General features: G+C 33.2%; 1 protein-coding gene and 1 long non-coding RNA gene across 7 annotated transcripts in view; one reads left to right on the forward strand and one right to left on the reverse strand.

The window, feature by feature from the left end:
- arhgap42b (Rho GTPase activating protein 42b) overlaps positions 1-26072 on the reverse strand; it is a 313806-nt gene that overhangs the window by 251230 nt on the left and 36504 nt on the right. The window lies entirely within an intron of this gene.
- Positions 1166-23918, forward strand: LOC115431439 (uncharacterized). The gene is made up of 3 exons (XR_003937100.1): positions 1166-1177; positions 18125-18127; positions 23841-23918. It is a non-coding gene; the product is annotated as an uncharacterized LOC115431439 (long non-coding RNA).

The following is a 26072-nucleotide window of genomic DNA, read 5'->3' on the forward strand; positions in this document are numbered from 1 at the left end:
TTTTGGGTTTTTTTTACTGTAACTTCTGATTGAACTGATCTTATTGTGTTTGAGGTCGTGAAAAACATGAGTTTTGTTTTTTCTGCATTTAGAACAAGTTGTAGTTGATCAAGTTGTTCCTGTCCTCAGTTGAAAACTGAATCTTTTCAAAAGCCTTTGTCAGAGCAGAGCAGTAGATATAAATAAATAAATAAATGGAGTTAAGAGATGTAGTCACAAGCCAATTTTAACACTTTTCATTAGTTAAATATCGTTTTATGACTAAATTTTCAGTGAAAATCAGCTATTTTTCTGTATTTAATTTATTAACCATGTAGATGTTCATAAAAGCCAGAGTAAAGTTGAGGGTTATTATAACAAAAACAGAGAAAACTGAAGAAAAAGTGAGTTTTTCAGCAAATCTCTCATTAACTGAACATAAAACAAATGTCTCCATCCACTGTCATTGATCCAACTCCATGGGTTTTACTGGTGAATCAATGTTGTAGGAGATGACAGTGTTTCCATGGCAATTATGGAGCCTCTGAACGTCCAAATGGGTCATATCTGATGACTATGAAAAGACGACAAACTGTATTTTACACCAATTATTAGATTAAAGTTGAGGGTTATTATATCAAAAACAGAGAAAACTGAAGAAAAAGTGACTTTTTCAACAAATCTCTCATTAACTGAACATAAAACAAATGTCTCCATCCACTGTCATTGATCCAACTCCATGGGTTTTACTGGTGAATCATTGTATTGATAGAATTAATGGATCAATAGTTATTAAATATTTTAAATCAGTAGATGCTTTTGGTCACCAGTGGATGTTTGGGTCTTTATGGCTTAAAAGAAGAAACCAACTCTACTGGCTGACCTGTTTTTGTTTCCATAACTTGTGATTGAACTGATCTTATTGTGTTTGAGGTCATGAAAAACATGAGTTTTGTTTTTTCTGCATTTAGAACAAGTTGTAGTTGATCAAGTTGTTCCTGTCCTCAGTTGAAAACTGAATCTTTTCAAAAGCTTTTGTCGGAGCAGAGCAGTAGATATAAATAAATAAATAAATGGAGTTAAGAGATGTAGTCACAAGCCAATTTTAACACTTTTCATCAGTTAAATATCGTTTTATGACTAAATTTTCTGTGAAAATCAGCTATTTTTCTATATTTAATTTACTAACCATGTCGATGTTCATAAAAGCCAGAGTAAAGTTGAGGGTTATTATAACAAAAACAGAGAAAACTGAAGAAAAAAGTGAGTTTTTCAGCAAATCTCTCATTAACTGAACATAAAACAAATGTCTCCATCCACTGTCATTGATCCAACTCCATGGGTTTTACTGGTGAATCAATGTTGTAGATGAAGATGATGTTTCCATGGTAACAATGGAGCCTCTGAATGTCCAAATGGGTCATACCTGATGACCATGAAAAGATGACAAACTGTATTTTATGTGAATTATTTCTACATAGTCCTAGGTTTAGTGGTTGAGAACTTATTTAACACTTCAGATCAGTAGATGGTTTTGGTTGCCGGTGACATCTTCTCTCCATTTCTGACTCAGTTTCTGCGTGTTACTTGCTTCAGCCCAGTGATGTAACAGAAACACAAACAACAGCAGCAGCGAAAGAAATGTACAGAAATCCTCTCTCCACTCGAGGTCACTGAACTCTATCATGACGGTCCTTTCCCACCAGTCATTGGTGTATGTCTTAATCCACTTCGCTCTTGTGTGAAACGCTGCCACTGACGGTGACGGGATGACACCTGTCAAAGCGAAGGACAGGTTTAATACATCCTGTCACTCTCATCTCCTATCGCTGTGGAAAACCCACACCTTAACATGACGTTGGTATTTAATGATGCTCTATGATACAAGTGGCAATAACACATTAATGTAAGGTTACTTTACAGTCACACAAATGTCAGATTAAATTGTAGGTTTCTGCATTAAACAACGAACGTGCTTGTGGAAGAAGCATGTAAAAAAAAAAAAAAAACTGGGCTGGGGTCATAACTGGGATACTGAATCTGAGAAAATCTTAAGGTAATTGTTTATTTTCATTCTTAAGTGTTGTAACAGTGTGTTCCTGCTTCACCTCAATGGAAACAAGTTCATGAATTAATGTCTTTCAATACCTTGTGTTTTTTTAATTTGACCTTGTACATATCCTATACTGCCTCTATACATCCTTATGTTGTACACATCTGTAGTATAGAGTTAGCTTTTTGTGTATTTAAGTAGCATTTTAGTAGTATTTGTACATTTAATATTGTATTTTTGTAGTTTTATTATATTGCCATAATCTTTTAGTGTTTTGTGTGATATTTTTATACGGTCTTTTTGCACTTTAACAATGACAGTAAAGACCTGTTCTCTTCTCTTCTCTTCTCTTCTCTTCTCTTCTCTTCTCTTCTCTTCTCTTCTCTTCTCTTCTCTTCTCTTCTCTAATTATGCCAATGCTCAATGGAGACCTGGCACATCAACTTTTCATTATTTTTTCTGTTTATATGATATAATTTGCATGTACAAGGAAATTATAGCAACTGCAATTGATGACAATCAGCTAGTGAAAGTTTCAGAGGTTATATATCATCCATTTTATAAAGTTTCAGCCACCTTCTGATGACATTATGGAGCTCAGTTTATTTGCATCAAACATACATTATCCCCCCCCCCCCCCCCCCCCCCCCCCCGAAAAAAAAAAAAAAAAAAGGGGGAGGCAAGGGGTATTGTTTTTGGTTCAGTTTGTTTGTTTCTTTGTTAACACTCTAGCAGCAAAACTATCTGGTCAATTCACACCAAACTGGGTTTATAGATTGCCAGTGACCCAGAACAAATCTGATTATGTTTGGGAAAATTAGGTCAAAGTAAAATTTTTTTTGAGAATTTCTAAATTCTTTTTTTTTCCCCATTTACTTTTAATGGGTGAAATTTCACATGCCTGTAGCATCAAAACTACTGGGTTACATTTTTGGAAAATTAGGTTAAAGTAAAAAATTTTTAGGAATTTTTTGAATACTTTTTTTTTATCCTCATTTACTTATATTGGGCTGAATTTCAAACGTCTGTAGCAGCAAAGCTGTTTGTTGAATTCATACCAAATTGGGTTTATAGATTGCCAGTGACCCAGATGAGATGTCACTACATTTTGGGAAAATTAGGTTAAAGTTTTAATTTTTAATTAATTTTTAAAATCTTTATTTTCCCATTTACTTATAATGGGCAACATTTCACACACCTGTAGCAGCAAAACTATTGGTTGAATTTACACCAAACTGGATTTATAGATTACCAGTGACCCAGAATAGATGTGGTTACATTTTTGGAAAATTAGTTTAAAGTAAAAAAAAAAAAAAAAAAAAAAGAATTTTTTTTTTTTAAATATTTTTTTTTTATCCCCATTTACTTATAATGGACTGAATTTCAAATGTCTGTAGCAGCAAAGCTATTGGTTGAATTCATACCAAATTGGGTTTATAGATTGCCAGTGATGTAGAATAGATGTCATTACATTTTGGGAAAAATACGTCAAAGTTTAAATTTTTTATGAATTTTTTAAATCTTTATTTTCCCATTTACTTATAATGGGCAAAATTTCACACACTTACAGCAGCAAAACTATTGGTTGAATTCATACCAAATTGGGTTTATAGATTGCCAGTGACCCAGAATAGATGTGGTAAAATTTTGGGAAAATCAGGTCAAAGTTTAAATTTTTTTTTAAATTTTTTTATCTTTTTTTTTTTTTCCCATTTACTTTTAATGGGCAAAATTACAAATGTCTATAAAAGCATCAATTTTGTTTCAATTTACTTCAAACTTGGCACCTATATAGAGGCAATTGATATGCTGACATCAGCACTTGCATTGACATGATGACATCAGCTGGATCGATGCCAAAATAACCTACAATAGGTGCGAGGGGCGGGGTTTGTTGTGCCTGGGACCACTTGTTTACATTTTCTTTGTTTTTCTGTTTTGTTTTGTTTTTTCGTGTTTTTTTTTTTTCAAATTTTCAAAACTTCATTTTCTTTTCATATGTGATGGAAAAACAGCTACAGACACATTAGTAATGATATGTGACAATACAGTGACAAGACCTCAAAAAAGGATATACATTTAACATATACCCTCAGTGTTCAGCCAGGGTCAAAGTGCAACATATTTATCTGTACAGTTTCTTGGTTGGTTGACATGCACATTTTTATTCTGTATATATATTTACACCTTTTTTTCTTTTAAACTGTTTTGCACTACACACCACAAGAGAGCAGTCTCTTTTGTTTTCATTGTACATATGTATAATGACAATAAAGGCACTCTATTCTATTTTATTCTCTTTTATTCTATTCTATTCTATACAACATTGCTGTATTTAAACTTCTGACACTAAAAATGTAATGAAATAACTGAAAAAATCTTGTCATCATTGAACAACTGAACTAAAAAACTAAATTCCCCATATACTGAAAGGACCTTTTAGAGTGTGAATGCATTTAACCAAGGTGTATACATCCTTCTGCCCTCACTAAGGGTGACCAGATAGAAAAAATAAATGAAAAGAAATCAGTTTAAGTAAGATAAATGACTGTCTGACCTGTTGTGGATGCAGACATGCTCAATGTAACCCAACCCAGACTGTACACACAGGCTTTTAGAAGAAACACCACAAAACAAAGACCTTGTACTTTCAGTTTTTTTTTTTTTTTTTTTTTTTTTACGTGATTAATTTCTATGTTAATCTGAACTGTAGTGCAGTGTGTATCCTAATTAATTATGAATCAGGTTATTTTTTTAATTAGCTCTTTAATTAAAAAGTGTAGGTTCCATGTTGTTTAATGTGTAGGCAATGGCATAACGTTACTAGCGTGATTTTTATTTTGCTTTCTTTTCTGTTTTCAAGTTGACGGACATTTGAACTTCCCCCTGGGGTTTAATAAAGTTTATATGTACCACTAATATTTGAATTATAATTAGATCAAATAATGCAGAATGACACCACTGGACTGGCAGATCTGTCTTGGCAGGGTCTGCGCTCTCCGACTGCTTTTCATGTTATCATTATATTTGTCCAAACAAACGTACCTTTAGTTGTACCAGGTGTTAAAATAAAAAAGAAATTGAAGAAAACAAGAGGTGCTCTATTAATTTTTTCCGTGACTCTACATCATATTTTCCAGTTTCCTGAAAAATAGCAGTTTTGGACATAAAAGGTTTCTACCCGACAGCGACGACATGTAGAGATAGGAAGTGTGGTTTTGTGTTTATTGTGCTTTGTGCAGGATTCACTGGCCATATCACAATGATTTAAGTAAATAACACCTCACATGCGCTACTGATGCAACACAACAACGTACAGCAGCAGCCAGCAGAGACCAGATTTACTTGAACACCCCCCCCCCCCAAAAAAAAAAAAAAAAAAAAGCTAAGGAACAAAAGCAGAAAAGAAAAGACAGAGGCACCTTTGTTGGTTGTATAGGAAGTACAGATTTCATGGTTCCCTAGATACCTTGCTTTGAGTGTGTGTAGTGAAGGAGAGGTGTGTGTGTTTGTGCTGTTCAGGGGAGTAATAAACGGAAAGAAGCGTAACTTTGATAAGAATGTGGGTTTGTTATTTACCTCCTGAAGTGGAAGAAAAGAAGGAGCTAGCGCAGCGTGAATAACAAAAGCACAAAGAAAAACACCTGAAAATAGTTCCACCTAATTTTATTACACTCAGCAAATATTATAAGCTCACCCCGCATGCGGGCGTATTTTTTTTTTAAAAGGTCATTGTAGAAACCATGAGAGCTGAACACCTACATGTGCAAAAAATACACTAAAATACACACAAAAAACCTAAAAAAAAATGCAGTAAAATATTCATAATAATTCACTGAAATATGTAAATAATCTGCTAAAATACACTAAAATACACAAAAATATGCTAAAATAAAAAAAGTATGCTTAAATATGCATTAAAATGCTAAAATACACTTAAATATGTGAAAATACACTAAAATATCCTACAATTTACTAAAATACACATAAATATGTTAAAATACAAAAAACTGTCACACACATGAGTATTAGAGATCAATAGGTCATTGTAGAAACCATGGCAGGTGAGCGCCAACATGTGTGAAAAATACACTAAAACACACACAAAGAACTAAAAAATGTACTAATAAATACACCAAATATGCTGAAATACAACAAAAAACACAAAACAATTCACTGAAATTTAAAAAAAAATCTGCTAAGATGCACTAAAAGTATGCTAAAATGCGCATAAAAATGCCCCAAAAAAAAGCAAAAAAAACAAACAAAAACATATATATATATATATATATATATATACACACACACACACACACACACACAGGGTGGGGAAGCAAAATTTACAATGAACATGTAGTTGTTTTTTCTCAGCAGGCACTACGTCAATTGTTTTGAAACCAAACATATATTGATGTCATAATCATACCTAACACTATTATCCATACCTTTTCAGAAACTTTTGCCCATATGAGTAATCAGGAAAGCAAACGTCAAAGAGTGTGTGATTTGCTGAATGCACTCGTCACACCAAAGGAGATTTCAAAAATAGTTGGAGTGTCCATAAAGACTGTTTATAATGGAAAGAAGAGAATGACTATGAGCAAAACTATTACGAGAAAGTCTGGAAGTGGAGGAAGCAACAAAAAACGTACCAAAGCTTTTATTAAAGCTCTCAAATCCAAAATCATAAAGGATCCAACCAAATCCATGAGAAAAATGGCAATTGAACTTGAGGTAGACAACAAGAGCGTTAGAAATGCAGTAAAATATGATTTGAAGATTTAAATTCTCATGACTTTCAATAAACTAATTGGTCATACACTGTCTTTCAATCCCTGCCTATATATATATATACTTAAATATTTAAATATGGGAAAATACACTTAAATATCCTACATTGTCATTGTAGAAACCATGGTCGCTGAGCACCAACATGTATGAAAAATACACTAAAATACACACAAAGAACCAGAAATGTAATAAAACATACACCAAATCTGCTGAAATACAATTTAAAAAAAAAAACACAAAAAATTCACTGAAATAAAAAAATCTGCAAAAATACACTAAAATACTCCAAAAAATATTCTAAAGTACACAAAAAGTATGCAAAAATGCATATAAAAATACAAAAATACACTTCAATATCCAAAAATACACTAAAATATATGCAAACTATACTAAAATACAACCAAAAAAAACCACAAAAAATTTACTGAAACATGCAAAAAAATCTGCTAAAATACATTAAAAGTATACTAAAATACACTTAAAAATGGTCAAATACACTTTAATATCTTGCAATTTACTAAAATACACACAAATATGTTAAAATACACAAAACTGTCACACACATGAGTATTAGAGATCGATAGGTCATTGTAGAAACTATGGCAGGTGAGCACGAACATGTATGAAAAATACACTAAAATACATACAAAGAACAAAAAATGCACTAATAAATAACTAAATATGCTGAAATACAACAAAAAACACACAAAAAAAATCACTGAAATAAAAAAAAAAATAATCTGCTACAATACACTAAAAGTAAGCTAAAATGTGCATAAAAATGCAAAAAAATATACTGAAACATACAAAAAAAAGTACTAAAATACACTTAAAAATGGTCAAACACAATTAAATATGCTAAGATACACTAAAATGCACAAAAATATGCTAAACCACACTCAAATGTGTGTATGTGTGTGTATGTGCTGTTCAGGGGAGTAATAAACAAAAAGAAGCGTCACTTTGATAAGGCCTGGATGTGGGTTTGTTATTTACCTCCTGAAGTGGAAGAAAAGGAGCGAGTGCAGCGTGAAAAACAAAAGCACAAAGAAAAACACCTGAAAATAGTTCCACCTAATTTTATTACACTCAGCAAATATTATAGCTCAACCCCGCATGCGGTCGTTTCCCCCGCCCCCTCCTCACATGGTATTTGACCTTCTGTAATGACTGTTCTCACAGCAGGATCGCAAACAAAAACAACAACGCGGTAACGGTGCGTGGTCCGAATACGGTGCCAGGTGGGAATCCGAAAGTTTTCCAAAGCTCTGACCACACAGGCGGCGGATGAGCCAACCGGCAGCTTCCTGTGTTAGCGCCCGGTGTGTGATGTGAGTGAGGACTACGCCTGTCACTCAACACGCAGCAAAGCCCCATGGGTACATCCTTTATCTCGTCTCCAGGGCAACCACATACGACCAAATTCCATCTGCTGACAACCCCTGACAAAACACAGACAACACTGCAGGAAAGACTGCAGTTGGCTTCCAAACAGATGAAGAGTGCAATTTTTTATTTATTTATTTTTTTTCTTCAGTGTCAATCGGATATAAATGACTATTTAAGGAAACAACGGAAAAAGCTGTATTTTCACAGTTTTGGGGCGATGACTCACATACTGAGCAGGAATAAAAATGTTCACTGGTATGTGATAGTATTTGTTTTTTTAGTTTAAGTTACACATTTTCACCAGTGACAAGTAATGAGGAGCTGCTTTTACTACTTTGTCATCAATAAAAACACTATTTCCTGTCATATACATAAGTATTAGAGATTTTTTAAAAAAAGGGCATTCTAGAAACTATGAGAGCTGAGCCCCAACATGTACAATAAATACACTAAAATACACACAAAAACAAGCAAAAATGCACTAAAATATTCAAAAAAATTCACTGAAAAATACAAAAAATCTGCCAAATTACAAGAAATACACTAAAATGCACACAAAAAACAAAAAATGCACTAAAATATACAAAAAGTGGACTAAAATACAATAAGAAACACAAAAATTCACTGAAATATACAAAAAAAATCCACTAAAATACAAAAAAGTATGCGACAATACAAATAAAAATGCTAAAATATACTAAAATATGTGAAAATACACTAAAATATCCTACACTGTCATTGTAGAAACCATGCCAGCTGAGCACCAACATGTATGAAAAATACACGAAAATACTCACAAAGAACAAAAAATTTACTAAAACATACACAGAATATGCTGATATACAATGAAAAGAACTAATGAAAAAAAAGAAAATCAGCTAAATTACACTAAAATACTCCAAAAATATGTTAAAGTACACAAAAAGTATGCTAAAATTAATATAAAATGAAATAATAAATTCAAATACAATATTCAAAAATACACTGAAATATATGCAAACTATACTAAAATCCAACCAAAAAAAAAAAAAAAAACACAAAAAATTCACTGAAACTTACAAAAAAAACCTGCTAAAACACACTAAATGTATGCTAAAATATACATAAAAATGGTCAAATACACTTAAATATGCTCAAATACACTAAAATGCACAAAAATATGCTAAAACACAAATACGCTAAAATTTACTAAGATACACAAAAATGTGCTAAAATACACAAAAAGTATGCCAAAATACATCTAAAAATATTTAAATACACTTAAATATGCAAAAAATACACTAAAATATATGCAAACTACATTAAAATACAGCCAAAAAACCCCCACAAAAATTCCAATGAAACATACAAAAAATGGTCAAATACACTTAAATATGTTCAAATACGCTAAAATGCACAAAAATATGCTAAAACACAAATACGCTAAAATTTACTAACATACACAAAAATGTGCTAAAATACACAAAAAGTATGCCAAAAATACATCTAAAAATATTTAAATACACTTAAATATGCAAAAATATATTAAAATATACGCAAACTACATTAAAACACAACCAAAAAACCACAAAAATTCCACTGAAACATACAAAAAAAATGGTCAAATACACTTAAATATGTTCAAATACGCTAAAATGCACAAAAATATGCTAAAACACAAATACACTAAAATTTACTAACATACACAAAAATGTGCTAAAATACACAAAAAGTATGCCAAAAATACATCTAAAAATATTTAAATACACTTAAATATGCAAAAATACACTAAAATATACGCAAACTACATTAAAATACAACCAAAAAAACCCTCAAAAATTCCACTGAAACATACAAAAAAATGGTCAAATACACTTAAATATGCTTAAATACATAAATGCACACAAAATGCACAAAAATAAAATTGAATATATAAATATAAAAATATAAATAAAATTAAAATTCACTACGCTAAAACACAAAATTACACTGAAATCCTCAAAAATGCACGAAAATACACAAAAAATACGCTAAAACACACTCAAATGTGCTAAAATACACAAAAAATACACTAAAAATACACTAAATACATTATCAGGGTATCTATCTGTATCGCTTCAGGAAAAACACAATGACGTGCCATCATCCACTTTATAAACAAAACCAAATAATTATAATTAAATGTGGCGTTCAGAGTTAAAATGACACTTTACCGACTGGTTTCTTGCTTTATGTTCTTCTTCTGTGCCTTGAATAATAAAGTGGTTAAATTTACAACATTTTCTCCTCAGTATTTGTTGATACTAGACCTTGTTGATGCTTTTCTGTGGTAATTCAGCTACAGATCATTTAGTTTTACATCCTTGCCTTGATTTTTTTTTTTTTTTTTCCATTTTATTCTACACTATAGAAGCTGAAATATGCTAATGTTTTCGTAGCATTTCTAAGGAACATTGTTAATAAATGTTAATAATTTCCTCATATGTGTCGACACACCGGTCCGTCTTTTCTCCTAATGGACCAGACCTTTAGTGGACGCTGCTTTCATGATTACAATCCCCTTTCCACAGTCACATTGTTATTTAAAGTCTACCTCCACCCACTTACAACAGAAAAGACGGAACTAATGTCCAAGCGGAGGCCAGACATGAGTAGTTCAGGGACATCCGTAAATCAGAGAATCACTGGATACTTATGCTTTACCACATGGGGCTCTGAATGGGTTTGTTTGAGGTTCTGTACTGGTTTTTACCGTCTGAAAAAGGCCAAATCCATTTAAGTATGAGCTATATTTAGAATATTTTCTTGTACCGTCTTTTCCTACGGGGAACTGAAGCTTTGAAAGCCTCTTAATTCGACCAGATTTCACTGACAAAATGCACCATTTTTCAGCCTGTGTTGTTGCGTCACAGCCGTTGTTTGATACGTAATTTCATATTTAAACCCATAAACAAATGGCAGATCGAATCAGCAGTTCAAGAAAGAGTACAATCATTGCAAATGTATGAGTCTGAATATGAATGTCAATAACAGTACATGTATTATTATTATTATTATTATTATTATTATTATTATTGTTGTTGTTTTTACTACTACCATCATTAGTAATAATAACACTGGTCAACAACAAATGTATTGTTTAAGTTTTTTGAGCTGATTTAGGATCATCTTGGTGTGCTGAATCCAAAAATCACATTAATTTTGCTCAATCAGGTCAACTTTCTGAACTATGCTACATATTGGCTTTTTAACATTTTTGCTTACATTTATGGGTATTTTCACATCATATGATACAAAATTCTTTCATATTTCTTGCAATAAACGAGTTCTGAAGATTTTACTTTTGCCAATTTATGATTAATGTTTTTTTTTAATATTACAGGTGAATGAAATGACTTCGACTAGAAGATCTTGCAAAAATAAGCCTGATGTATTCTGCTACATCTGCGGTGAATACACCATTGTACCTAACAGGAATCCTGTTAGAAAATGATTTTTTTTTCTCTTAAAACCTATTTTGGGTGAGAACTATATAAAAAAAATCAACTGATAAAGTCACAAAAATGTAATCAATTTTGTGAGAAGATCAAATTTTTCAAAATTAAATTAGCAAAAAAAACCTGACCTGATTGAGAAAAACAGATGTCATTTTTGGATTTAGCGGTGCAAAATGGTCCTAATTCAGTTGAGAAAACCTAGACAACTTGAAAAAAAAACATTTTTTTGTAACCCAGTGTAACAATAATAATAATAATAATAATGATAATATGATAAGTAAATGACAACTATTGCTGTCATCAGTAATAGTAATAGACGAAGAAGACAGAAATACTATTATCTATTATAAAGTTCAACTTCTTCAAGTTGGGGGGGGGTTATTTCAGGAAAATTTTCAGATTCAATTTTAGCCCAGACTTTCTAATGCTCCCATGTCTTGGGAACACAAAAATGAAAAAAAAAAAAAAAATCAAATCAAGCTGTGTGGGTTCTCTTCAGGTACTCTGGCTCCTCCCACCACCCAAAGACATGCACTGATAGGTTAATCTAAATTGCCCATAGGTGTGAATGTGAGACTATTTGTCTCTATATGTTCAGCCCTGTGATGAACTGGAAAAATGTCCAGGGTGTACCCCGCCTTCACCCATAAGTAGCTGGGATAGGCTCCAGTGACCCGCGTGACCCTAGTGAGGATAAAGCAGGTTCAGAAAATGAATGAATGAATGAGGTGTTAGTGATTCCCGCCAAAATGTGAGCTAGTGTTTCCTGCCACACTATGTTTGTGTTTATTTTTATGCATTTGGCAGATGCTTTTTTCCAAAGCGACTTACAGGGGAAAACCAATCAAATCACTCAATCAATCACATTTTATTTATATACAGGGTGGGGAAGCAAAATTTACAATGAACACTTAGTTGTTTTTTCTCAGCAGGCACTACGTCAATTGTTTTGAAACCAAACATATATTGATGTCATAATCATACCTAACACTATTATCCATACCTTTTCAGAAACTTTTGCCCATATGAGTAATCAGGAAAGCAAACGTCAAAGAGTGTGTGATTTGCTGAATGCACTCGTCACACCAAAGGAGATTTCAAAAATAGTTGGAGTGTCCATAAAGACTGTTTATAATGGAAAGAAGAGAATGACTATGAGCAAAACTATTAGGAGAAAGTCTGGAAGTGGAGGAAGCAACAAAAAACGTACCAAAGCTTTTATTAAAGCTCTCAAATCCAAAATCATAAAGGATCCAACCAAATCCATGAGAAAAATGGCAATGACTTTTTTTGTCTCTATTTCAGTTAGTTTTAATTAGTTTTTTAGAGCAGGTTTGTTAGTTTTTATTAGTTATCGCTTTTTTCTGAATGCTTAGTTTTAGTTTAGTTTAGTTTTATATAGGGCTGTGCAATTAATCGAAATTCAATTACGATTTCGATTATTACACACAACGATTACAAAAATTATGTAATCGAGAAAAAACGATTATTAATTTTGAGTCGTTTTAATTCACGCGCACGCAAGCTACCATGAGCTGCTCTGCCCCGCCCCCCTCTAAGCTACAGCTGCCTGCTAGCCGGCAGGTCCACCCCAAGAGGAAAGTTGTACCTAGCGGTCTGGAAAAATGGCAGGAGAATCGCAGCAGAAGTGCTTGGTAAACAAAAAAGGCAAGTCCAATTCAATTGTATGGAATCACTTTGGGTTTGATGAAGAAGACGAAGAGCAAAAACACATCACGTGCAAAAAGTGTTTGGTAGTTGTGTCCGCACCGACCGCTAACACAACAAACCTTTTTAACCATCTAAAGTTTAACCACTGCGACCTTTATCATAATCTTATGAAAAACTAAAACGCATAAAAACAACTTCGTCCGCAATACAATCTTCAGTCTCCGAATCTCTTTACGCTGCAACTTCCGTATTAACCTAACCCTAACCCGTATAACCCTAACGTGCGTCTTCTAGATGGCTGATGTATACAGAAGGCCTGAACTGAAACCTCACAGCACGCCACTGAATTTACTGTTTCATACTACATTGAACATACTTAAATTTATAATTTGCACTTTACGTGAGTTTTTTTTTTTTTATTATTGCTACAGTTCTATGGCAAGTCTATAGGAGTTTAATTACAGTGCACTATTTATTTACAAAAGGAAACATACTTGAATTTACAGTACACTTATTTGCATTCAAAGATTTTTTTGTTTCATACAAAAGTGAACATACTTTGTTTTAGTGGTTAAAAGCTTTATTTATGTTTAAAGAGTATATTTTACATTGCTTTGCAAGAAAAAAATAAACAACTTTAAGGTTAAAAAAATAATCGTTTTTAATAATCGTGATTTCAATTATTGCTAAAATAATCGTGATTATTTTTTTTCCCTATAATCGAGCAGCCCTAGTTTTATATTAGTTTTAGTTATTTCATATACTTTATCTTCCTCACCATCCTATTCAAAGAAATTAGTGAGGCACAAATCAGTGGGTTACCCTGGACACTTTATTTGGGGGTGGGGTTAGGGCGGCTCATTGACTGAGCAGAGACACAAACACATGTACAGTACAATGTATAAATTCCCTATAGCAGGTTGGGGGGGTAGGGGTGCAATCCATACACAATGTCACTTATGTGAAAACAGAGCAAAGATGTGCAAAGCGTGAAAGGAGATGCACAAAGCAGCCAGCAGTTAAACCAGAGAGAAACATATATAAACCAGCTAACCAGCAGTTAAACCAGAGAGAAACATATATAAACCAGCTAACCAGCAGTTAAACCAGAGAGAAATATATATAAACCAGCTAACCAACAGTTAAACCAGAGAGAACTAGAAGCACTCGGAGAGCGCAGACCTCCGCCAAGGCTGATCAGTGGCCCCCCCCCGTGGGCCCCCCCACCCCCGATCACCACCAAAATTTAATCATTTCTTCCTTATCCCATTTCCAACAAATCCTGAAAATTTCATCCAAATCTGTCCATAACTTTTTGAGTTATGTTGCACACTAACGGACAGACAAACAAACAAACAAACAGACAAACAAACCCTGGCAAAAACATAACCTCCTTGGCGGAGGTAACCAGCTAACCAGCAGTTAAAGCAGATAGAAACATATATAAACCAGCTAACCAGCAGTTAAACCATATAGGAACATATATAAACCAAATAGGAACATATATAAACCACTTATAAACATATATAACCCAGTTCCTCATCAGTAAACCACACCTTAGCAGATCTCTCATCTCTTAATCATCTCCAGTTCCATTATTAGCCAACTTTGCTTCAGTTCAGTTCAGCTAGCTGTAGCTGTAACATCAAACGTTTTTTAACATTCTAACAGGTTCCATACCTCTGTAATTGGATTAGTTTTCATCCTCCTCTTTTCTCCTCTTCTAAACTGTGCAGTTCAGGGCTTGGAAGGCCTTTTCATGGTGATAAACTCTCCAGTTTTAACCTGGATGCTTGTTCAACACTGATGCTGTCATTTAGCTCTGCTCTGTCTCTGTCACTCACACACACACACAGTGCGCAAAAAAAAAACAAAAAAAAAAACAGACCCCACTCATCACTACAGTAAACCCCAGACAGGACTGTGCTGCTGTGTCCCAGCTTTAGTCTGTATGTTCCAGGTAGAGTGGGGACCAGAAGACGACTGGAAACCACCAGTGACCAGACATGACAGACTGAAGTGTGGTATGATGCTGCAGCTAAAACTGCTGGAGTGAAATAAATCCATTTGATATCAATCCGACATTGACACAGACGAAAACGAAGGGAATTTTATCCATAATTTTTATACGTTTTAGTTAGTTTTGTAAGCTCACAATACAGTTTCAGTTAGTAATTGTTTTTTTTTCTTCTTTTAATTAGAGTTTTTATTTATTTCAGTTAACGAAAATGTTTTTTCAATTTTAGTTTTCGTCATTTCGTTCGTTTTCGTTAACGATAATAACCTTGGTTAAAACCCACACATCTAAAAAGGAAAGACAGGAAGAGAAAGTAAATCAAAAAGAAAAACAACATCAGCGCTCATTAATTGTCAGTGCGTCGTCTTTCCACCACTCTGTTCCGTGACTGACATCCTCGTCAACACATTAATTACTAAGCAGCTTCCTTGTTGTGCGTTTGCTCCTCCAAAATATTCTTCCAGGTTTTAATGAAGTGCTGTGACTCAAATTAACACAGAAAGCTTTTAGAAGCTTAAATCACACATAAATGCGTCCCATTAAAAAAGCCACACATCCGCACAATGCAGACTCCATCTTCGGCTTTGACTAAATCGCTGCCCATTTATGCTTCTCTTCAAATGACTGAAAGCACTCAAGGTGTTTTTCTGTTTGAAAAAGCACGTACGCTTCTGTTTGAGCTGACGGAGCGGCGAGCGTTTGTACATCAGCCTTGAAGTGAGGAACACAAACACTGGCCAGCGAAAAAAACAAAGAAAAAAAGTCAAACACTGGGATGTAACGATTACAGGTGTAACGATAAACCACGGTAAAATTGCAAACAGTCAGTATTACCGTTTAAATTCTAATTATCATGATAACCGTGTTTGATCATCGCACTTTTGGGGGAAAAAACCTTTTGTAAAGCTATGCTTTTATGTCAAATATTTGAGTATAGTTTTAATATAAGTCATATAAGAACAAAGCTGGCAAAATGCACTGCAATTCTGAGTAAAATAAGTCATACTGGATCATAAATCATTGCACATTCTATATTCTTCATTATTCTTACCATATCTATCATATTGTGCGGAGGTTTGAGGAAACATCTACAAAAGCACTCTACAGAAAAGAGCAATAAGGATAATAAACAAAGCAGGATACAGAGAACACACAAACCCACTATTTATAAAATCACACACACTGAAATTCATGGATTTGGTTAAATTTAAAACAGCGCAGATAATGTACAGAGCAAGAAATAATTTACTGCCAAAAAATATTCGGGGAATGTTCACTGAAAGAGAAGGAGGCTACAACCTAAGGGGGGAGCTAAATTTTAAAAAGCATAAAGTAAGAACAACAATGAAAAGTATGTGCAGAACAAGCTGTGGAGTGACTTTGTGGAACAATCTAGAACAGGAGATAAAGGAAAGTATGAACATAAATGTATTTAAAAAGAGGTATAAAGAACTGTTTCTAAATAGGTATAGGGAACATGAAGGATGAAAATAGTATTGTTGCAAAGTTCAGGTGTGGTTTCTTGGAATTAAGAGAGAGTAATTCGAATTTCAGAGATTTTGATATGTGTGAGTGGATTAGAGTGGGGGCAGATGTGAAGTCTACATGAATGGGGATTGTGGGGGTGAAATTATGGAATGGACCTCATGATGCATTTAAGTTATCCACTCCTTTGGTGAAGTTTAAAAAAAAAAAAAAAAAAAAAAAAAAAGGAGTACTTTAGGTTTAAATTATTCAGAAATATTGAATTGAGATGGTAGATGTGTTTTTGTTGACTTTTTTTTTTTTATTTGTTATTATTATGATGTAAATGCTCGATGCAGTACACATTTAAGTTGACATGAGCAGTGTATTAGCTGAAAAGGATAGGCAAAAAAATAAGCTTTTGCTTCTAGCCTATTCGTTTTTTGGTTTTTATGTTTATTACAATTGATGTACTGAGTACAATGACTGATGTAAAACCAAAAATAAATTCATTCATTCATTCAATTTATTACAATTTTGATTTTACCTAATACCTAATATTTGGAACCAATATTCACTTTTAAAGTCTTTGAAAAGGTTCGCTAAGCATCTGTGTGTTACTCATGCAATAAAGTATATGAATTTTTCAAATCGGATTTTATATTTTTTTGTGTGTTTTCTGGCCTTTTATGTTTTTATAGTAGGTTAAAGTAAAAAAAATAATAGGCAGATGATATAGATGAAGTTGTGCTGGAAAAAAGGATACCAAACATGTGTATAGTAAACATCTGTTTATATAGTACACAGGTGTCAAACATGCGATATATATATATATATATATATACACATATATATATACATATACATATATATATATATATATATATACATATACATATACATATATACATATACATATACATATATACATATATATATATATATATATATATATATATATATATATATATATATATATATATAAATATGTAAGGGTAGAGACTGCGATCTGGTAGGATCGGCGATTCTACCAGTAGAAACTCCGATCAGAGTCTCTACTGGTAGAAACTCCGATCCTGCCAGTAGAAGGGTTAGGGTTAGGGTTCGGATTGGAGTTTCTACCAGTAGAGACTCCGATCGGTACTGGTAGAATCGCCGATCCTACCAGATCGCAGTCTCTACCCTGACATATATATATATATATATATATATATATATATATATATATATATATATATATATATATATATATATATATATATATACATAATATTTTATGGAGAGGGGGTGGGATTAAAAACCCCTTTAGCCAACCCAGGCCAATAGGGCTAAAAAATTATATTAATATTCATCTAATATAAAAATATAATAAATCAGGACAATGGAGGTTTTTTTGAACTTTTGCTCAAAGTTTAGACCCTAATGTTAATAAAAGTACATCAAAAGTGTATTTCAGTGCAAACTTTAATGTTCAAACATGATTTTTAATCTTTGTGGGGTGAAATATACGCTATTAAAAATCTCCAACACGAACAATTAATTTATACATATCATCGTCAATCCAGCCGAAAAAAAACAGGCAAGGATAAAAAATTCTAATTTCTCTTTTAGTTTGTTACAGTTCACTCAGGCATAGTAACAGATACAATATTTTAGACAATGGGAATAGATTCTATGAGGTCTCTAAATGTCCATAGACACCAAGAACATCCATATGAACTTTTATATTGTGAAGTAATGCTTCATTTACTTTGGGTATGTCTGTTTAGGTATGGTCAGGGAAATATGGAAAATATGGTCAGGGTTAAACAGGTTAAATAAACTGCACTTCTTCCCACCCCTTTTCGGGCCTGGAAATGAAACTACTGTGCTGTTCTTCTGTTTAAGATTGTTATGATTGTTGATACTTGCTTTATTATTTATGTTTGTTTGTTTGCATTTATGTTAAATTTCATTGCATGTTCGGAATAAATCACTAAATCCCATCAATCCACTCTATATAAATTCAGGCGTTAAGGAGTTAATGCATCCATGGATGGAAAAAAAATATTATGAATCTTACTGTGACACTACATAAGTATTATATGGCAAAAAAAAAAAAATGTTACAGTGAATGTCTCCTGTAATCCAAACCCAAGGTGCTGCAGTGAAAAATTGCCTGTACGCCTTTTTTTTTTTTTGGCTGGGTAGTGCAGTTACTTCCTGTTGTCAGCGACACACACTGCTGATTGGAGATGAGAAGGTCTTCAAAGGGGAACGCTTCTATGCACCCGGCTTAACGAGAGACGAAGGAGCGCTTTGATGGAACAGTAGGGTGCATTGTGCCACTTTGATTCCATTTGGAGGGATTGGAAGCGGGGGTGTGGGGGGGGATGGGCCCTTCAGGTAAGACCCCCTTCACCTGCGTACTATTGTTTCTGCCTGTCAGTTGCCCAGCGGGGGTGGGGGCATCGCTGTGTGAGGAAAGCCAACCAGACGGGTCCTTGTACACCCGGAGCATACTGAACGCCTCTGCACCCCCCCACTCCTGCCTCCGAACTAAACCTGGGCTTATACCTGCACTCATGGAGCTGCAGTCACACTTCAGGTGCAGTTGGTGAACACTAACATTTAACAGGAACAAATGGAGTATTAGTATGATGAAATGAAGAAAAAAAAACAGGAAAGTCAGACAGGTGGCGTAACATAAGATGTCATATCCGATCATATTCACCGTATTTATTATTATGTTCAACACTCTGTGTCTGTTTAACCCATACAGACACAGTGCTACTTCTGTGGCAGATTCCCAACAAATTTTACTCTCTCTTTAACCTTTCTTAAAAGATTTATCACCATTTACTACAATATTATCCTCTGTTTTTTGCATATTTTTTCACCATTATCAAATAAAGGTGTAAGACGATGAAACAGACTGAGTGTGGAGCTGAAACAATGTCCAAACATCAAACAGTTAAAAAAAAAAAAACAAACAAACAAACATGATTTTTACAAAATACAGAGAGGAAAGGGCTTGAGGGGGGAAATCCAGTTGTTTTTTCTTAGTGGGGCTTGGCCACATATGTGCTGTTAGTATCTAGTTTAAATATGGATGTATGAGTATATTATTACTATATACTATAGAGGACAATATAGAATATTATATGTATTTATATTATATATGTATATGTGTTTTTGTTTGTTTTGTTATTGTTTTTTTTTTAAGTTTTTATTAATATCTGGTAGGATAAGTAGTAAATGGGTATTATCAAATTAGTGTATATAGGAAAAAGGATGTGTGATTGTTATACTATTATTGTCGTTGTTATTATATTGATATTCATACAAAATAATAATTGCTATATAGTAATCATAAGGAATAGAAATTGGGGGTAGGAGTACATAAGTTTTTACTTCTTCCTACTCCTTTTCGAGCATGTATAATTCCATTTAATTTGTTTTATTTATCTTATCTTTATTATTATTATTATTATTATTATTAGTAGTAGTAGTAGTAGTAGTAGTAGTAGTAGTAGTAGTAGTCATTATTTATTATTACCATTATTATTTATTTATATATTTATTTATTTATTTATTGTGGTTTGTTTGCTTATCAATCATTTATGTACCAGTACTTATATTTTGCTGATTGATTTTTGTTTTTGTTTTATGTCACTGTCTACAAGCTCGAAATACAGATTTCATTCATTCATTCATTCATTCATTCATAATCTAGTATTTTCTCATATAGTTCCCACGGTAACTACAGAGCCTCTGAACGTCCAAATGGGTCATATCTGATGACCATGATAAGATGACAACTGTATTTTACACCAATTATTTACATGTTTTGATAGGATTAATGGTTCAACAGTTATTAAATATTTACTACAATATTATCTGTTTTTTTTTTTTTTTTTTTTTTTTTTCATTTTTTCAGTGAAAATCTGGTGTTTTGTCATATTTAATCCATAAACACCCAGTGGTACTTGTCCCAAATGAATTTTTCTCCATATTTAACAAAAACAGCTTCTATAAACCAAAGTGGTCATATTTAGTGGGACCTCCCTTTGTATTTAACCCTTAGGGGTCCACGGTTACGGCTCTGTGACTGAATCACATGACATTTTCAGCGCATCATAGCATCGGAAGTCGGTCATGGAGATCACTGGGGATGACTGCAATCGAAAGTGCGGACTTGAAACATTCTTCCACTTTTTATTTGATGTTGATAGAGCAAATACAACCAGAGATATGACGGTTTAAATTTGGAGCAAACAAGCGATATAGTGTTATTATCGCGATATAAAGCCAGCGTTATATTTCTGACCATATCTTTGTCATTTTTTTCCTATTAAAGTCTTTGAAAAGCTTTGTTAAGTATCTTTGTGTTATTTATGCAATAAATTATACAAATTTTTCAAATCCGATTTTGTATTTTTTGTGTGTTTTTTGGCCTTTTGTGTTGATATAGTAGGTTAAAGTGAAAAATAATAGACAAATGAGATAGATGAAGTTGTACTGAAAAAAACAAAAAACAAAAACCAAACATGGGTATAATAAACATTTCTGTATATAGTATATAAAGGCAAAATGAAAAGTACTGAAAAACAGCCAAAATAGGCTCAGACCATTAAGGGTTAACATGTCTTTAACCCTTTTGTTCACACAATATGAGATTTATTGCATTAATTTTCACAATAAAATGTGATTTTAATCTTTACAACACTTTTAGTTCCGTTTTTTATGTGCATTTTAAGGTGTATTTCCTGTATTTTCTTGCTGTATCTGAAGAAAAGAGAATGAGACACAAATACTTGTGCTCATTTAAACCCTGAAAAAACAACAAAGATAAAGGCGGAATAACATTATTGTATATGGCATAACTTGTAATTAGGCTGCTTTTGATAAAGTCGTCCATGTTTTGACACTATTTCCAAAGCCCTATGTGTATATTTAGGTATAAGATGGTGTAATGATCTACAAATTTAGATATACTATGTTTTGGCTACATACACTTAAGTGCAACAATCCGCAGCAGGGGAGGATGTTTCTAAATTAACCAATAACCTAATTTTGACATGTTTACAGGGATCTTATGGCTGCATGCCGGCGCCTAGAAATGGTTTGAATCTCAAAAATACAAATGTTTTGAAATATCACAACTACGCTCATGATGTATTACCCATCTGTCACTACACGACGTCTGTCCATATCGTCTAAACAACTGAAGAAATGTTAACTATTAACCCATAAAGGCCCAGAGCTGCTTTTGTGGCAGTTCACACATGATTTTTTCTCCATTTTTTAACCTTTCTTAAGTGATTTATCCCCATTTACTCTAACATTATCATCTGTATTTTGCATTTTTAAGTGAAAATCAAGCATTTTCCTATATTTAATTCACTGATTATGTAGATGTTCATTAAAACTCAGATTAAATTTGAGGATTATTATATCAGAAACAAAGAAAACAGGAGAAAGATTGTGTTTTTCTTAGAGCTGCCACTAACAACTAATTTTCCAATGATTAATCTTTCGACTAATTTTTCAATTAATCGACTAATCTAAATGACTAATTTTGTTTTTTAAAAAAAATCAAGTGTTTGTTATGTTGTTGGGTTCATTTTATTTTGAATACAACTCAAGCGCACAAACAATCCACTGTATGCACTTTGAGTATGTGTTCATAGAAAAGCCCTATATAAATGTAATCCATTATTATTATTATTATTATTATTATTATTATTATTATTATTATTATTATCATTATTATTATTAACCCTCCGGTATCCCGTCCAGCTAGGCCCTTACTAAGCACCAAGTGTGCCTTTTTCGCACACTTGTGGGATAATGTCAAAAAAAATTTCATACAGTTTGTTTTTAATTCTTTTACACTTTTTTCTATTTCATCAACTTGAGCCGTAAATAAAAATACCAAATACTCAATAACTGTCACATTTTTTAACCCTTTAAATGACTTGTTTGTAATGTAAACAAACCACTTTTTGGATGCAAAAAACAAAACAAAAAAATTTTTCAATATACTGCATAAAAAGTGGATTACATATTATTTGATTTTTTTTTTCATCCTGGCATATGTCGATGAGTAACTCCAACATCGGTTAATGTGCATTATTATTTTTGGTGCTAGGTCAAATGTACAAAAATACTATCATCTGTCACCAAGTGTATGAAAAATGCACACCTATAAACCAGACTATTAAATATTATATGTTGATTTATTTTTCTGCTCTAATTTGATTTTATTTTTGTAAATCAAGGTCAGCCCTAATCATACATATCAAATGGAAGAAATAGTGCATTTTAGGCACACTTGGCAGACAGATGCTAGTCTTGTAATTTTCTTTTGTTTAAAATGTACGAATTTTAGTTGGTGGCCAGAATTTTAAAGATCATGCAACTTTTGAATTCTAACCTTATTTAAATTGTGAAAAATAATATGAAGTTTTTTTAACACGAAGTGCAAAGTGTGCCTAAAAGGCACACCCGGATACCAGAGGGTTAAAAACATAAATTGCCACCTGTATCATGACAAATGTAAAGAATATAAATATAAATAACTTAAATATTACCAAACAGAAAATTACAAAGTGGGATGCATGTAAGAGCAGGGATGGGGCAATGAATGAGGTACTCATGGGTCCGTGGACCGGGGGAAAGGGGAGATGAACCGTAACAATGAATGAGGTAGGTGGAACAGAAAGGGGGGAGGGGGGACCGTAAGAGCAGGGGGAATGAAACTTAAAGGTAGGGTAGGCGATCCTGGAAAAACAGCTCGAGCAACCTATATTTTAAGAACGCACAATTCAAAAGCCCAAACCCCTTTCTTCAGACTTGCCCCCGAAGCCATGCCTCCAGAGTACCGGAATGTGCAATGCATGTTCCTGAGGGTTCACGAGTGCTGCGCAGCATCAGTTCACCTCTTAGAATTCACGGGAGGGGGGGCAAATGGCAGTTGAGTTTGATTGACATATCGCCATTCAATCATTTGATTCAGCCGGTAAAAATGATTGGATGGTATTTTTTCATTCCTGTCCGTTCCATAAGTGACTAACATTTTTTTTTATTTTTGTGTTAAAGCATTTAACCCTTTCATGCACGAATTATGAGAACCTTAATCAAAATTTTTTCCTGAGTGTTTTTATTCTTCTTCAAGCATGAAAAAAACAATGTGATTGAAAATTTTCTTCTGAAAAATAAATTTAAAAAAATAAAATAAAATAATTTCAAAAATTTCAAAAATACATTTAAAAAAAATAATAATGAAAAAAAAAAAAAAAATCTTATGGACCTATTTTTCATGAAGTTGCAAAAATGTCCACTCAGCTGGACACCACACATTTAATTTTTGACGCACAGAAACATGTATTTACTGATAAATTGTGTTAAAACTATGGGGAGGGCTTATGATTCTGGGGGTTTATCCTCAGGAGAGATCTACATAATGTTACCAATTCATGTCAGAAAAGATATGTAGTGTCTTAAAACTTTAATAAAGATATGTGTGTAAAAAAAACAAAACAACGAAAACAACAAAATCCATGAATATAGAAGAGAAAAGCTGTAGAATAACTGTCCACTGTAGTGACCAGTATGCATGAAAGGGTTAATTAATTGGTTGTAATTGGGGTGTGATGGGGATTTTAAGGAATATAGTAAAAATGCTCCAGGAAAACATCTCCTACCCCACCTTTAAGACGCAACTAATCGTGGCAACACTAATTTTTCTGCAAAACATATCAATAAATCAACAGAAAATAAGTGTCTCCATCCACTGTCATTGATCCAACTCTATAGATTTTACTGGTGAATCAATGTTGTAGAAGATGACGGTGTTTCCACGGTAACTACAGAGCCTCTGAACGTCCAAATGGGTCATATCTGATGACCATGAAAAGATGACAAACTGTATTTTACACCAATTATTTACATGTATTGATTAGATTAGTCTATCTAGAGGTATTGAACATTTTATATCAGTGACTGAATTTGGTCTCCAGTGAATGTTTGGGTCTTTATGGGTTAAGAAAAGGGATCAGAGTTATTAGCTTGTGCAGTTGTGCTGTGATGGAAAAGCCAGACAGGATAGAACCATTCATCAAAGTGTCTCCAGATGGAGTTTAGACGTTTTTTTTTTTTTTTTTTTTGGACCACACATATTAAACCAGCTCTGACAAGAACACACCTGCCCCTATACAGTTATCAGTGAAAATACAGTAAAATAAGCAAAGAGAAGAGTGTAAAACTAACATAAAATACTGTCGGTTTTCTAACGCTCCATTCAGATTCTCAGTTTAGCATATGTGTGGGTTCAACGGATATCCGACAAACGCTGCACAATGTAACCAGATAACAAGTAGACCTGGGAATGGAGTACCAGTTACAGTCAAAGAGCGGTTACAAACCCTCTGATCCGTCTCAATCGTATTCCTCCGAGCTTATCGGTTCGTTTCATCGATGCCGGCGTGTTTTTCTGACAGACGCACATTGCAAAACAAGGATGTCAAACTGGTGCGTCTTCACGGCTGGAAACTTGAATCTAGAAGGAGTCATGGTGAGAAGACGAAATGCAGTCTAATGATTTTCAACTCGTCTTTCTATGCAACGTGAATTATAATACAGGGGGGAAAAAATAACCTGAACACTTTTTGTGGTAACTTTGAATTTAATTGGATTTTTTTTTCCTATTATTTATCCCCACTTATTTGAATATCCTCTGTATTTTACATTTATCAGGTGTTTTCTTATATTTCATTTACTGATCCTGTTTGCAAAAGCTTAGAGTAAATCCAGACGTTATTGTGTCAAAACAGAAAATTGAAGAAAAAGTCCGTTTTTGACTCAGATATTGTTAAAATTACACTTCGTTTTCTTAAGAAATTTCAGTTTGTTCATATTATTCACATTGTTTTAAAGGATCGTTGGTAGATATAAACATTTTCATTGCATAATTTTACTTTTTTTTGCTCTAAAAAAATAGAGGAAAGTTTGGAGTTGACATTATTTATATATTATGATTACAAGATTAGATATGATAAGATGATAAGATTAGATACATACAATACACAGATAATCCACCAGGGGGGAGGAATTTGTTCACCAGAGGCCTTTCCAGTGACACTACAAGACTGTCATTAATGAGGAAGGAGGAAGAACTGGGACCATTTAGAAAAGAAAATAACAATTTGTTAGACATGTTTGTGTTATATTATGTTTTTGTTTGTTCAAA

Source organism: Sphaeramia orbicularis, chromosome 13, assembly GCF_902148855.1.
Source record: "Sphaeramia orbicularis chromosome 13, fSphaOr1.1, whole genome shotgun sequence".
NCBI lineage: Eukaryota > Metazoa > Chordata > Actinopteri > Kurtiformes > Apogonidae > Sphaeramia > Sphaeramia orbicularis.